Source organism: Schistocerca americana, chromosome X (genome assembly GCF_021461395.2).
Source record: "Schistocerca americana isolate TAMUIC-IGC-003095 chromosome X, iqSchAmer2.1, whole genome shotgun sequence".
In the NCBI taxonomy this organism is placed as follows: domain Eukaryota; kingdom Metazoa; phylum Arthropoda; class Insecta; order Orthoptera; family Acrididae; genus Schistocerca; species Schistocerca americana.
Genome location: NC_060130.1, coordinates 284,824,617 through 284,834,649, shown reverse-complemented (window position 1 = coordinate 284,834,649; position 10,033 = coordinate 284,824,617). Strand labels below are relative to the sequence as shown.

The following is a 10,033-nucleotide window of genomic DNA, read 5'->3' as shown; positions in this document are numbered from 1 at the left end:
ATATGAAACCTCCTGGCAGATTTAAACTATGAGTCGGACTAAGTCTCGTAATCGGGGCCTTTGCCTTTCGGGGGAAAATGCTTTACCGACTGAGTTATCCAAGCAGGACTCAAGACCAGTATCTCGTCTCCTACCTACCAAACTTCACTGTTCTCGTGTGAAACTTGCTGGACTAGAATCCCCGAAAGAGACTACATTGCGAGACATGGCTTATCCATAGCTTGAGGGATGTATCCAGAATGAAATTTTCAATCTGCAATCAAATGTGCGTGCCAACGGCCTTGCCGCAGTGGTAACACCGGTTCCCGTCAGATCACCGAAGTTAAGTGCTGTCGTGCTGGGCTAGCACTTGGATGGGTGACCATCCGGTCTGCCGAGTGCTGTTGGCAAGCGGGGTGCACTCAGCCCTTGTGAGGCAAACTGAGGAGCTACTTGATTGAGAAGTAGCGGCTCCGGTCTCGGAAACTGACATACGGCTGGGAGAGCGGTGTGCTGACCACATGCCCCTCCACAACCGCATCTGGTGACGCCTGTGGGATGAGGATGACACGGCGGCGGTCGGTACCTTTGGGCTTTCATGGCCTGTTTGGGAGGAGTTTAGTTTTAATGGAGTGTGCGTTGATATGGAACTCAGTCAGTAGAGCACTTGACCGCTGCAGGCCAAGGTTTCGAATTCGATTCTCGGTCGGGCACACAGGTTTAATTTGCCGGGAAGCTCCTTATCAGCGCACACTCCGCTGCGGAGTGAAAATTTTATTCTGGTAACATCCCTCAGGCTGTGGCTACGCAATATCTTTTCTTCCAGGAGTGTTCGTATTGCAAATTTCGCAGAACTTTTGTGAAGTTTAGAAGGTACGAAACGAGGCACTGGCGGAACTGTGATGAGGCGTCGTGGGTCGCGCTTATGTAGCCCAGTCGGTAGACCACTTGCCCGCCAAAAGCAAACGTTCTGAGCTCTTGTCACGGCCCGACACACAGTTTTAATCTGCCATAAAGTTTCGTGGTCTACGTTTTTCTCATTACCGTGTCAACTGGACCTAATCCATCAAGAGAGGCAACAAGAAAAATCTACCCATCAGAATTATACAGCACTCCAGTGCCTATCATGTATCAGCTCAGGCCTAGGTATGACCTGTCGTTCCAGTGACCAGTGATATGTCACTTAGAAAACAGAAAAGTGATCAGAATCTTGAGTCCATTCACTGAAGCTGCTCTCAATAAATTAAAAAGACTAATATACATTTCCACCGTGTCACATGAATGATTGTAAGAGGAACCAACTTATTCCAAAGTAACCTCAAACAAGGAAGCGTTCTTACTGTCAAATTAATAAAATTTTCTGGTTATGCATAATGGTAATCATAGAAACACGAATGACACACATTTTTTCCCTATTCTGTAAAATTTTGTTGCTGGTTCTGAAATATTTAAGCCCTAGTCATATAAAAACATCTCATGAACAACGCCTGTCTGACCACAATAAGCAGTACCACAGATAATAGTGATAACTTTATTTCATTTATCGTAAAGCAAAAGCTTCTTTTAGGATCTTTCAAAACATTGATAATACATATTTTTATTTATTAATTATTAGTGCGGGAAACTGTATATGTCAGCTCTGGTAGTTGCTTACTCTGCTTTGTACTGAATTGGTATTGTAGCACTATGATCTACATCTACGTATATACTCCGCAAGCCACCATGCCGTCCATGGCGGAGAGTAACACGTATCACTACTAGTCATTTTCTTTCCTGATCCATTCGAAAACTGAGCGAGAGAAAAATTACCTTCTACAAGCCTCCAAACCAGCCTTATTTTCTCTCATCTTATCATCGTGGTTCTTAAAAGAAATGTGCGTTGGCGGCAGTAGAAGAGTCCTGCAGCTCTAAATATGCTGAGTAGTGCATCGCGAAAAGAACGTCGCCTTTCTTCCAGAGATTCCCATTTGATAAGTGGTATATATTCACAATTGCGAATGCGGATAACCATCAGCTGTATAAGCGAATGATGACAGTGAAAATGTGTGACTAGTAGGCACTCGAACCCGGATTTCCCGCTCTACGCGAGCGGTCACCTTAATCGCTATGGCTATCCGTGCCCGACTCATGTCCAGACCCAAACTTCACTATATCGTCATTCCTGCGTCACAACCTGTCCTCGTACATACATTATGTAATTCCTGTACAGGGGAGTGCATTTTAATTCAAAGTCACTGCTTGGTATCGGCGAATAAACACGATGCCGCATTGCCTATGTGTTATTAAGAAGAACAATGCAATGTTCTTAACAACATTAACACTGCAATATCGTATTCCATTTGCATTCACGAAATATCCCCGTAATACTTCTCAGTTGATCGAACATTCCGGTAAAAAATGTAGCAGCTCGCCTCTGAATTGCTTCGATGTCTTCCTTTAATCAGATCGGTCGGGATCCCAATCACTAGACCAGCATTCAAGAACGGTTCGCACTCGTGTTCCATACGCCATCTTCTTATCGACGAGCGGAACTTCCATAGAATTCTCCCATTGCAACGAAGCCGACCATTAGCCTTCCCTGCTACCAACATGACATGCAGATGCCTCGATAGCCTTATGCCTGACTCCTCCTGCTCATAAGCGTCCATACGCTCCACACTGTTTAGTACAGTATACAGCTCAGTACTTGGTATTTATTTGTATTTCTGACGTCTGAGTACACGAAAAATAGTGCAGTATAGTTTTAAACGTTTTGAATTTTGTTATTGCAGCTTTATCGTCAACACAGGTTTTGTCACTAACTTTCACGGAACAATCGCGTCGCTCTACGTCCTTTATAAAGCTGACTGAAAATTTTAATTTTGTTTTGAATAGTGACCCCCCCCCCCCCCCCCAATGAACCATGGACCTTGCCGTTGGTGGGGAGGCTTGCGTGCCTCAGCCATACAGATAGCTGCACCGTAGGTGCAACTACAATGGAGGGGTATCTGTTGAGAGGCCAGACAAACGTGTGGTTCCTGAAGAGGGGCAGCAGCGTTTTCGGTAGTTGCAGGGGGAACAGTCTGGACGATTGACTGATCTGGCCTTGTAACACTAACCAAAACGGCCTTGCTGTGCTGGTACTGCGAACGGCTGAAAGCAAGGGGAAACTACAACCGTAATTTATCCCGAGGGCATGCAGTTTTACTGTATGGTTAAATGATGATGGCGTCCTCTTGGGTAAAATATTCCGGAGGTAAAATAGTCCCCCATTCGGATCTCCGGGCGGGGACTACTCAGGAGGACGACGTTATCAGAAGAAAGAGAACTGGCGTTCTACGGATCGGAGCGTGGAATGTCAGATCACTTAATCGGGCAGGTAGGTTAGAAAATTTAAAAAGGGAAATGGATAGGTTAAAGTTACATATAGTGGGAATTAGTGAAGTTCGGTGGCAGGAGGAACAAGACTTTTGGTCAGGAGAATACAGGGGTAATGCAGGAGTAGGTTTAATAATGAATAAGAAAAACAGGAGTGCGGGCAAACTACTACAAACATCATAGTGAACGCATTATTTTGGCCAAGATAGACACGAAGCCCATGCCTACTACAGTAGTACAGGTTTATATGCCAACTAGCTCTGCAGATGATGAAGAAATTGATGAAATGTATGATGAGATAAAAGAAATTATTCAGGTAGTGAAGGGAGACGAAACTTTAATAGTCATGGGTGACTGGAATTCGAGAGTAGGAAAAGGGAGAGAAGGAAACATAGTAGGTGAATATGGATTGGGGGTAAGAAATGAAAGAGGAAGCCGTCTGGTAGAATTTTGTACAGAGCATAACTTAATCATAGCTAACACTTGGTTCAAGAATCACGAAAGAACGTTGTATATATGGAAGAATTCTGGAGGTACTAGGTGGTATCAGATAGATTATATAATGGTAAGACAGAGATTTAGGAACCAGGTTTTCAATTGTAAGACATTTTCAGGGGCAGATGTGGACTCTGACCACAATCTATTGGTTATGAACTGTAGATTAAAACTGAAGAAACTGCAAAAAGGTGGGAATTTAAGGAGATGGGACCTGGATAAACTGACTAAACCAGAGGTTGTACAGAGTTTCAGGGAGAGAATAAGGGAACAATTGACAGGAAAGGGGGAAAGAAATACAGTAGAAGAAGAATGGGTAGCTCTGGGGGATAAAGTAGTGAAGGCAGCAGAGGATCAAGTAGGTAAAAAGACGAGGGCTAGTAGAAATCCTAGGGTAACAGAAGAAATATTGAATTTAATTGACGAAAGGAGAAAATATAAAAATGCAGTAAATGAAGCAGGCAAAAAGGAATACAAACGTCTCAAAAATGAGATCGACAGGAAGTGCAAAATGGCTAAGCAGGGATGGCTAGAGGACAAATGTAAGGATGTAGAGGCTTATCTCACTTGGGGTAAGATAGATACTGCCTACAGGAAAATTAAAGAGACCTTTGGAGAAAAGAGAGCCACTTGTATGAATATCAAGAGCTCAGATGGAAACCCAGTTCTAAACAAAGAAGGGAAAGCAGAAAGGTGGAAGGAGTAATTAAAGGGTCTACACAAGGGCGATGTACTTGAGGACAATATTACGGAAATGGAAGAGGATGTAGATGAAGATGAAATGGGAGATACGATACTGCGTGAAGAGTTTGACAGAGCACTAAAAGACCTGAGTCGAAACAAGGCCCCGGGAGTAGACAACATTCCATTAGAACTACTGACGGCCTTGGGAGTGCCAGTCCTGATAAAACTCTTCCATCTGGTGAGTAAGATGTATGAGACAGGTGAAATACCCTCAGACTTCAAGAAGAATATAATAATTTCAATCCCAAAGAATGCAGGTGCTGACAGATGCGAAAATTACCGAACTATCAGTTTATTAAGTCACAGCTGCAAAATACTAACGCAAATCCTTTACAGACGAACGGAAAAACTGGTAGAAGCCGACCTCGGGGAAGATCAGTTTGGATTCCATAGAAATGTTGGAACACGTGAGGCAATACTGACCCTACGACTTATCTTAGAAGAAAGATTAAGGAAAGGTAAACCTACGTTTCTAGTATTTTTAGACTTAGAGAAAGCTTTAGACAATGTTGACTGGAATAATCTCTTTCAAATTCTGAAGGTGGCAGGGGTAAAATACAGGGAGCGAAAGGCAGATGGCAGTTATAAGAGTCAAGGGGCATGAAGGGGAAGCAGTGGTTGGGAAGGGAGTGAGACAGGTTTGTAGCTGAGGGAATTAGATTAGGAAATGAGAGGCTTAAAGTAGTAAAGGAGTTTTGCTATTTGGGGAGCAAAATAAGTGATGATGGTCGAAGTAGAGAGGATGTAAAAGGTACACTGGCAATGGCAAGGAAAGCGTTTCTGAAGAAGAGAAATTTGTTAACATCGAGTATATAATTATGTGTCAGGAAATCCTTTCTGAAAGTATGAGGGAGAAAATCGGCAGTGCCTTTTGAAGGGAACCATCCTGGAATTTTCCTGGGGTGATTTGGGGAAACAATAGAAAACCTAATTGTGGAAGGCCGGACGCGGATGTGGACCGTCGTCCTTCCGAATGCGATTCCATTGTGCTAATCACTGAGCTGACAGACTCGGTTGCAATATTGGGGTTTTCTGACGAAGAAGATTCGTTTTTTGGACACAACTGATAGTGACGATGACCACGATTCTTTTGTTAATCGTGATGGCAACGGACTGCAAGAAATATAAAGCAAGTAGAATTGTAAGAAGGTTCAACTACAATCAAGACCGAAGTGATAATACCTCGCCAAGCCAAGACTGCATTTGAAGGCCACATTCATCCACAGTATATGTTTGATCAAAAAGCTGTATGTGACTGTGATTGTACTACAAACACGCCATCCAGAGACATACTAACAGAGTGGAGCTTGTGGCCGCGAGCGTGCACTCGGCGCCAAGCTTGAGGTGTGACGCTCGGGTGTGTCCACCAGTGGCCTCGATACCGTCTCCTTGGTAACAGAGTCCTTTGTACATTTCAACCGCAAGGGATTTTCATATAGTAACAACAAATGGTTATGATTTTCTTGTAGGAGAAATCAATTGTTAACAACTGACGTGATGAGAGTCGAAAGAACGAGGCAGAAGAAGGGAAAACCAGGAAGAGGCAGCATGTCGGACTCATTATGCCGTAGCGACAGATGGGAAGTGCCCTCCAGTGTTGAAAGCACATTTAAGCCTTCACGGGATGCCTCTCTTGTTGGACAGTGACCGATTTTCCTATTCAGTACCGGTATGTGCAGGTGGTGGATATGCTAGTCATTGGGAGCTCCAACGTTCGACAGGATATGGAGCCCCTCAGGAGAATCTGGGGCAGGTGAGGAAGGAATGCCAGTCTACACTTGGTATGTTTGCCAGAGGGTCTCGTCAGTGACGTGGTGGAGAATGACGGCTCCTATCGACACTGATTACAATCGGCGCAAATGTTGGTACGAATGACACCTGTCGATTCGGTTCTGTGGCAATCCTCTATCTTCAGTTTCTATCACCAGACGGCTGATTTGGTGAAGGCGGCTAGCATCAAACGCAGGCTGGAGGCTTAGCTCACTATCTTTAGAATCCTACCAAGAGTTGATCACAGTCCTCTGGTTCGGAGTATAGTGGAAAGTCTAAACCACAGTCTCAAACGGTTCTGCGAAGGAATCCGGTGCGAATTTCTCAATCTACGCGATCGGGTGCACCCTTAATAGTTCAGGGAGAACTACATGCAAGAAAAGGCTAGGAGGGTGCCGCAAAACATGTAGTATGCACGTGGGGGTTCTGTAGGCTAGAAGAAGTCCCTTGGATCAGGGATGAATTGCCTGCCGAAATCGAGAACAACCATCAGTCACATTATTCTCGGAGAATGCACGTCCTCGCAGGTCAGATGTAGAAACAGAAATGTTAATATGATAGTAGTAAAGTGCGAAAGTATCGACGGTAAGATCCCAAAATATAATCGCTTTTTAAATTAGGAACAGAAAGTTGGTTGATACCTAAAGTGAATATTAACGAAATTCATACTGTAATATTTATTGTACGGACAGGCTAGACGCCAGAGGTGGCGGCGTGTTTATTGCAGTAAAGAATTCGATAATACCTACTGAGATTATCATGGATTCCGAAACTCAATAAATCTGGTTGAAGTTAAGCATGAAAGGTGGGTCAAAAATGGTAATACAGGCGGCCTGCATCAGCAACTGTAGTGATAGAGCGCTTCAGACAAAACTTACAGAATTATGTGAACAGGTCTCCTGTTCATGGTATTGTAACAGGGGGTGACTTCAACTAGCTAAGTATAGAACGGGAGTATCATGGGATCAAAAATCTAACCGATGCGTATTATTTTTTATATACAAAATGTAAATGGCGCTATTGCTATCAGCTTTTTGTAGTTCCGCTTATACATTGTGTGGAACCAATGTGGGAGACAAAGAAACTTTTATAACCTGTTATATTAAAATTAGCATTTCTTAAAATTATTACTTTTCCCAAAAAACAATGAATTTTGCGCTATGTTGAAACGCATGCTTGTACATAGTAAGTGCTATAATTGAGTATTTTTGATAATTGAAACTAGGGTGTATGGGAAAATTTAAATAATGAACCAATTCTTTTCTTTTTCCTGTTGGGCCTCTTTTCCACTAATATTTGCAGCAATATAATTGATAGCTTTCAATCAAACTGCAGATATAGGCACATGCAATAGGTCTACTTACAAATACATGAAAGCAAAGTAATGTAGCAAACGAAGAGGGAAAGAAATTAACAAAAAATCGGTAGGAGAACGTTAATTGTTGCCAATTTACGTGAGTTTGACGTGTTACTTAAGCGAGTTCTGGCGTTTAATGTCATTTTTGCTAAAAAAAAAAAAAAAAAAAAAAAAACCTCGAATTTCTTCAGAGAGATCAACACACTGAGATTAAATCGCTGAATTACAGTATCAGAAAAGAGAAATAGATGTACCGGATTTTTACAACCACTAAACCATACACAGTGTGAACAATAGTCAATAGGTATAACACATGGTCATTTATAACATCTTGATGGTTCTCAAATCATATTACATGGGATAATATAAATCTACGCTTTGAGGAAAGTCTGCAAAAGGTTATCGTAAAAGATTTTTTCAAAACTATGTATGCATCATTTAATGAAAATAATAGTAAACACATTTTTTCAAATTAAATTCTACCATTCTGAGGAATCGAGGCAGGCGATTAACAACTCCAATAATCTGCGCAAAGAAACCAGAAACAAATAAATGGAACAGGGAGTATACATACATCTCAAAAAGTTAATATCTTTTAAATGATGAGTGTAAGCTAATATACTGTTAGAACCGTGTGCTTTAAATATTGGTGATCTAATACACCTAATAAGAATACATATTTATATGTGTCTGAATTATACCTGCAGAGCCAAAGGAAATAACGAATAAATGAATGCAGGAGACAAAGACCTGCTAAAACATCGGCAATTCATTCCCAACATCCCACTGACAAAACGAAGTAAGGGTAGCCCTGTAATTACAGGCTGGAAACCTTCAAGAGGCCAACACAGAACAACTGTGGTAAAGCTGGTATAGTATTGTGTCGTTTGAGGGCAATATTTTGTTTTGTTTTGCCCTTAGTGTAAAACGGGCGCCATCTGAATTTTATCTTAATTTTTCCTTTAACAGTAACTCCATGTACGTATCTTAGACGCATGAAGAAGAGTTGGTGATGTGTATTAGATGTGCGTAGTAACACGATGAAGTCAGTCTAAGTATTAGGCAGTGGTGGCATTTTTCATGTAATCACGCCTAACTGCTATGTCGTGTAGAGTAGAAGTAGTTGGTTCAGTTCAGTATTTCTTGGTTGTTGTGGGAGTAACTTTGAACTAAACATAGAGTAGATTGGTGACGTAATTTTTCCAAAATCACATGACACCATTTTAACCCCATTTCCAATATATGTGTTGTAACTGTCAACAATGTCATGCCACATTGGTAGAAGTATTTTGTTTTATATGTCTTCAACGACATATTTATTATTGTACATCTATGACACCGGTCATAACTAGAATCATTTTAACTTCATTATTTTCATGACTAACTGTGATTATTGTCAACAGAGAAATTAGTTCATATTTATCTTGGGTCAATGTTGAAGCTTTAGGAACCTAGGAATAGTCGCATAATTTTGTCTTGCATAGACGGCCTTGTTAGGTATATAAGAAAATAAGATACGTAAACTTTGTGGAAACGTGTTGCAAGTTTCTCCGCGGAGGTAGTACGCCGCGAGTCCACGACACCCCAGCTCACACCAGGCGTCTACGCCGAGTGTGTCAGGCCAGCAGCAGCGTACGCGGTTCCAGCGGCAACGGCGGCACCACGAGACAACCCCGCAGCAGCCAGCTAATAGCCGGCGCATCCCTCCCCGCGCCATTCACCTGACGAGCGAAAGGGAATGCGTGACGCATGCCCAGCTAGGTCACCGAACTCAACGCGGCTATCGCCCAGACGGCCGCTGCAGTAAGGCAATGCCCACTGCCCTGATACTCAACGCCTTCCGGCAACGAATAACGCTGCGCGCCTGCGCCAAACTGGGTTAATAGGGCATCCACTTGTTGTCTGATGGTACACGAAACACGTAAGTCTCTCACCCTTGGCATGCAGCACCAGAACAAGGGGGCGTGTCTCGCCAATACCACACGCATCAGCTGACAGCGACCACGAGATGATGCGACGCAGAAGGGCGCGCGTCTCACCACTGGCAGGCAACACCAGAAGAAGGGGGCGTGTCTCACCATTGACGCGTACCAGCAGAAGGGGCGTGTCGCCAATACCACACGCACCAGCTGACAGTAATCACGAGACGATGCGGCGAAGAAGGGGGCGTGTGTCGTCAGACGCATCCCTCCACGATATGCACACGACAACTGCCACGCTGGCTTGTCGATAACGAGACGGGGCCGACGAACAGCGATGTCCTGCAAATCTACAACGTTGACCCACCCCATTGTATGGACGCAGGAGAAGGAACCGGGCGAGAGGCAACGT

At 43.2% G+C, this 10,033-nt stretch overlaps 1 pseudogene; it reads left to right on the top strand.

Annotated features, from left to right (window-relative positions):
• The first annotated feature begins 271 nt into the window (after positions 1–271).
• On the top strand, positions 272–389 carry LOC124557091 (annotated as a pseudogene).
• Positions 390–10,033: the final 9,644 nt, after the last annotated feature.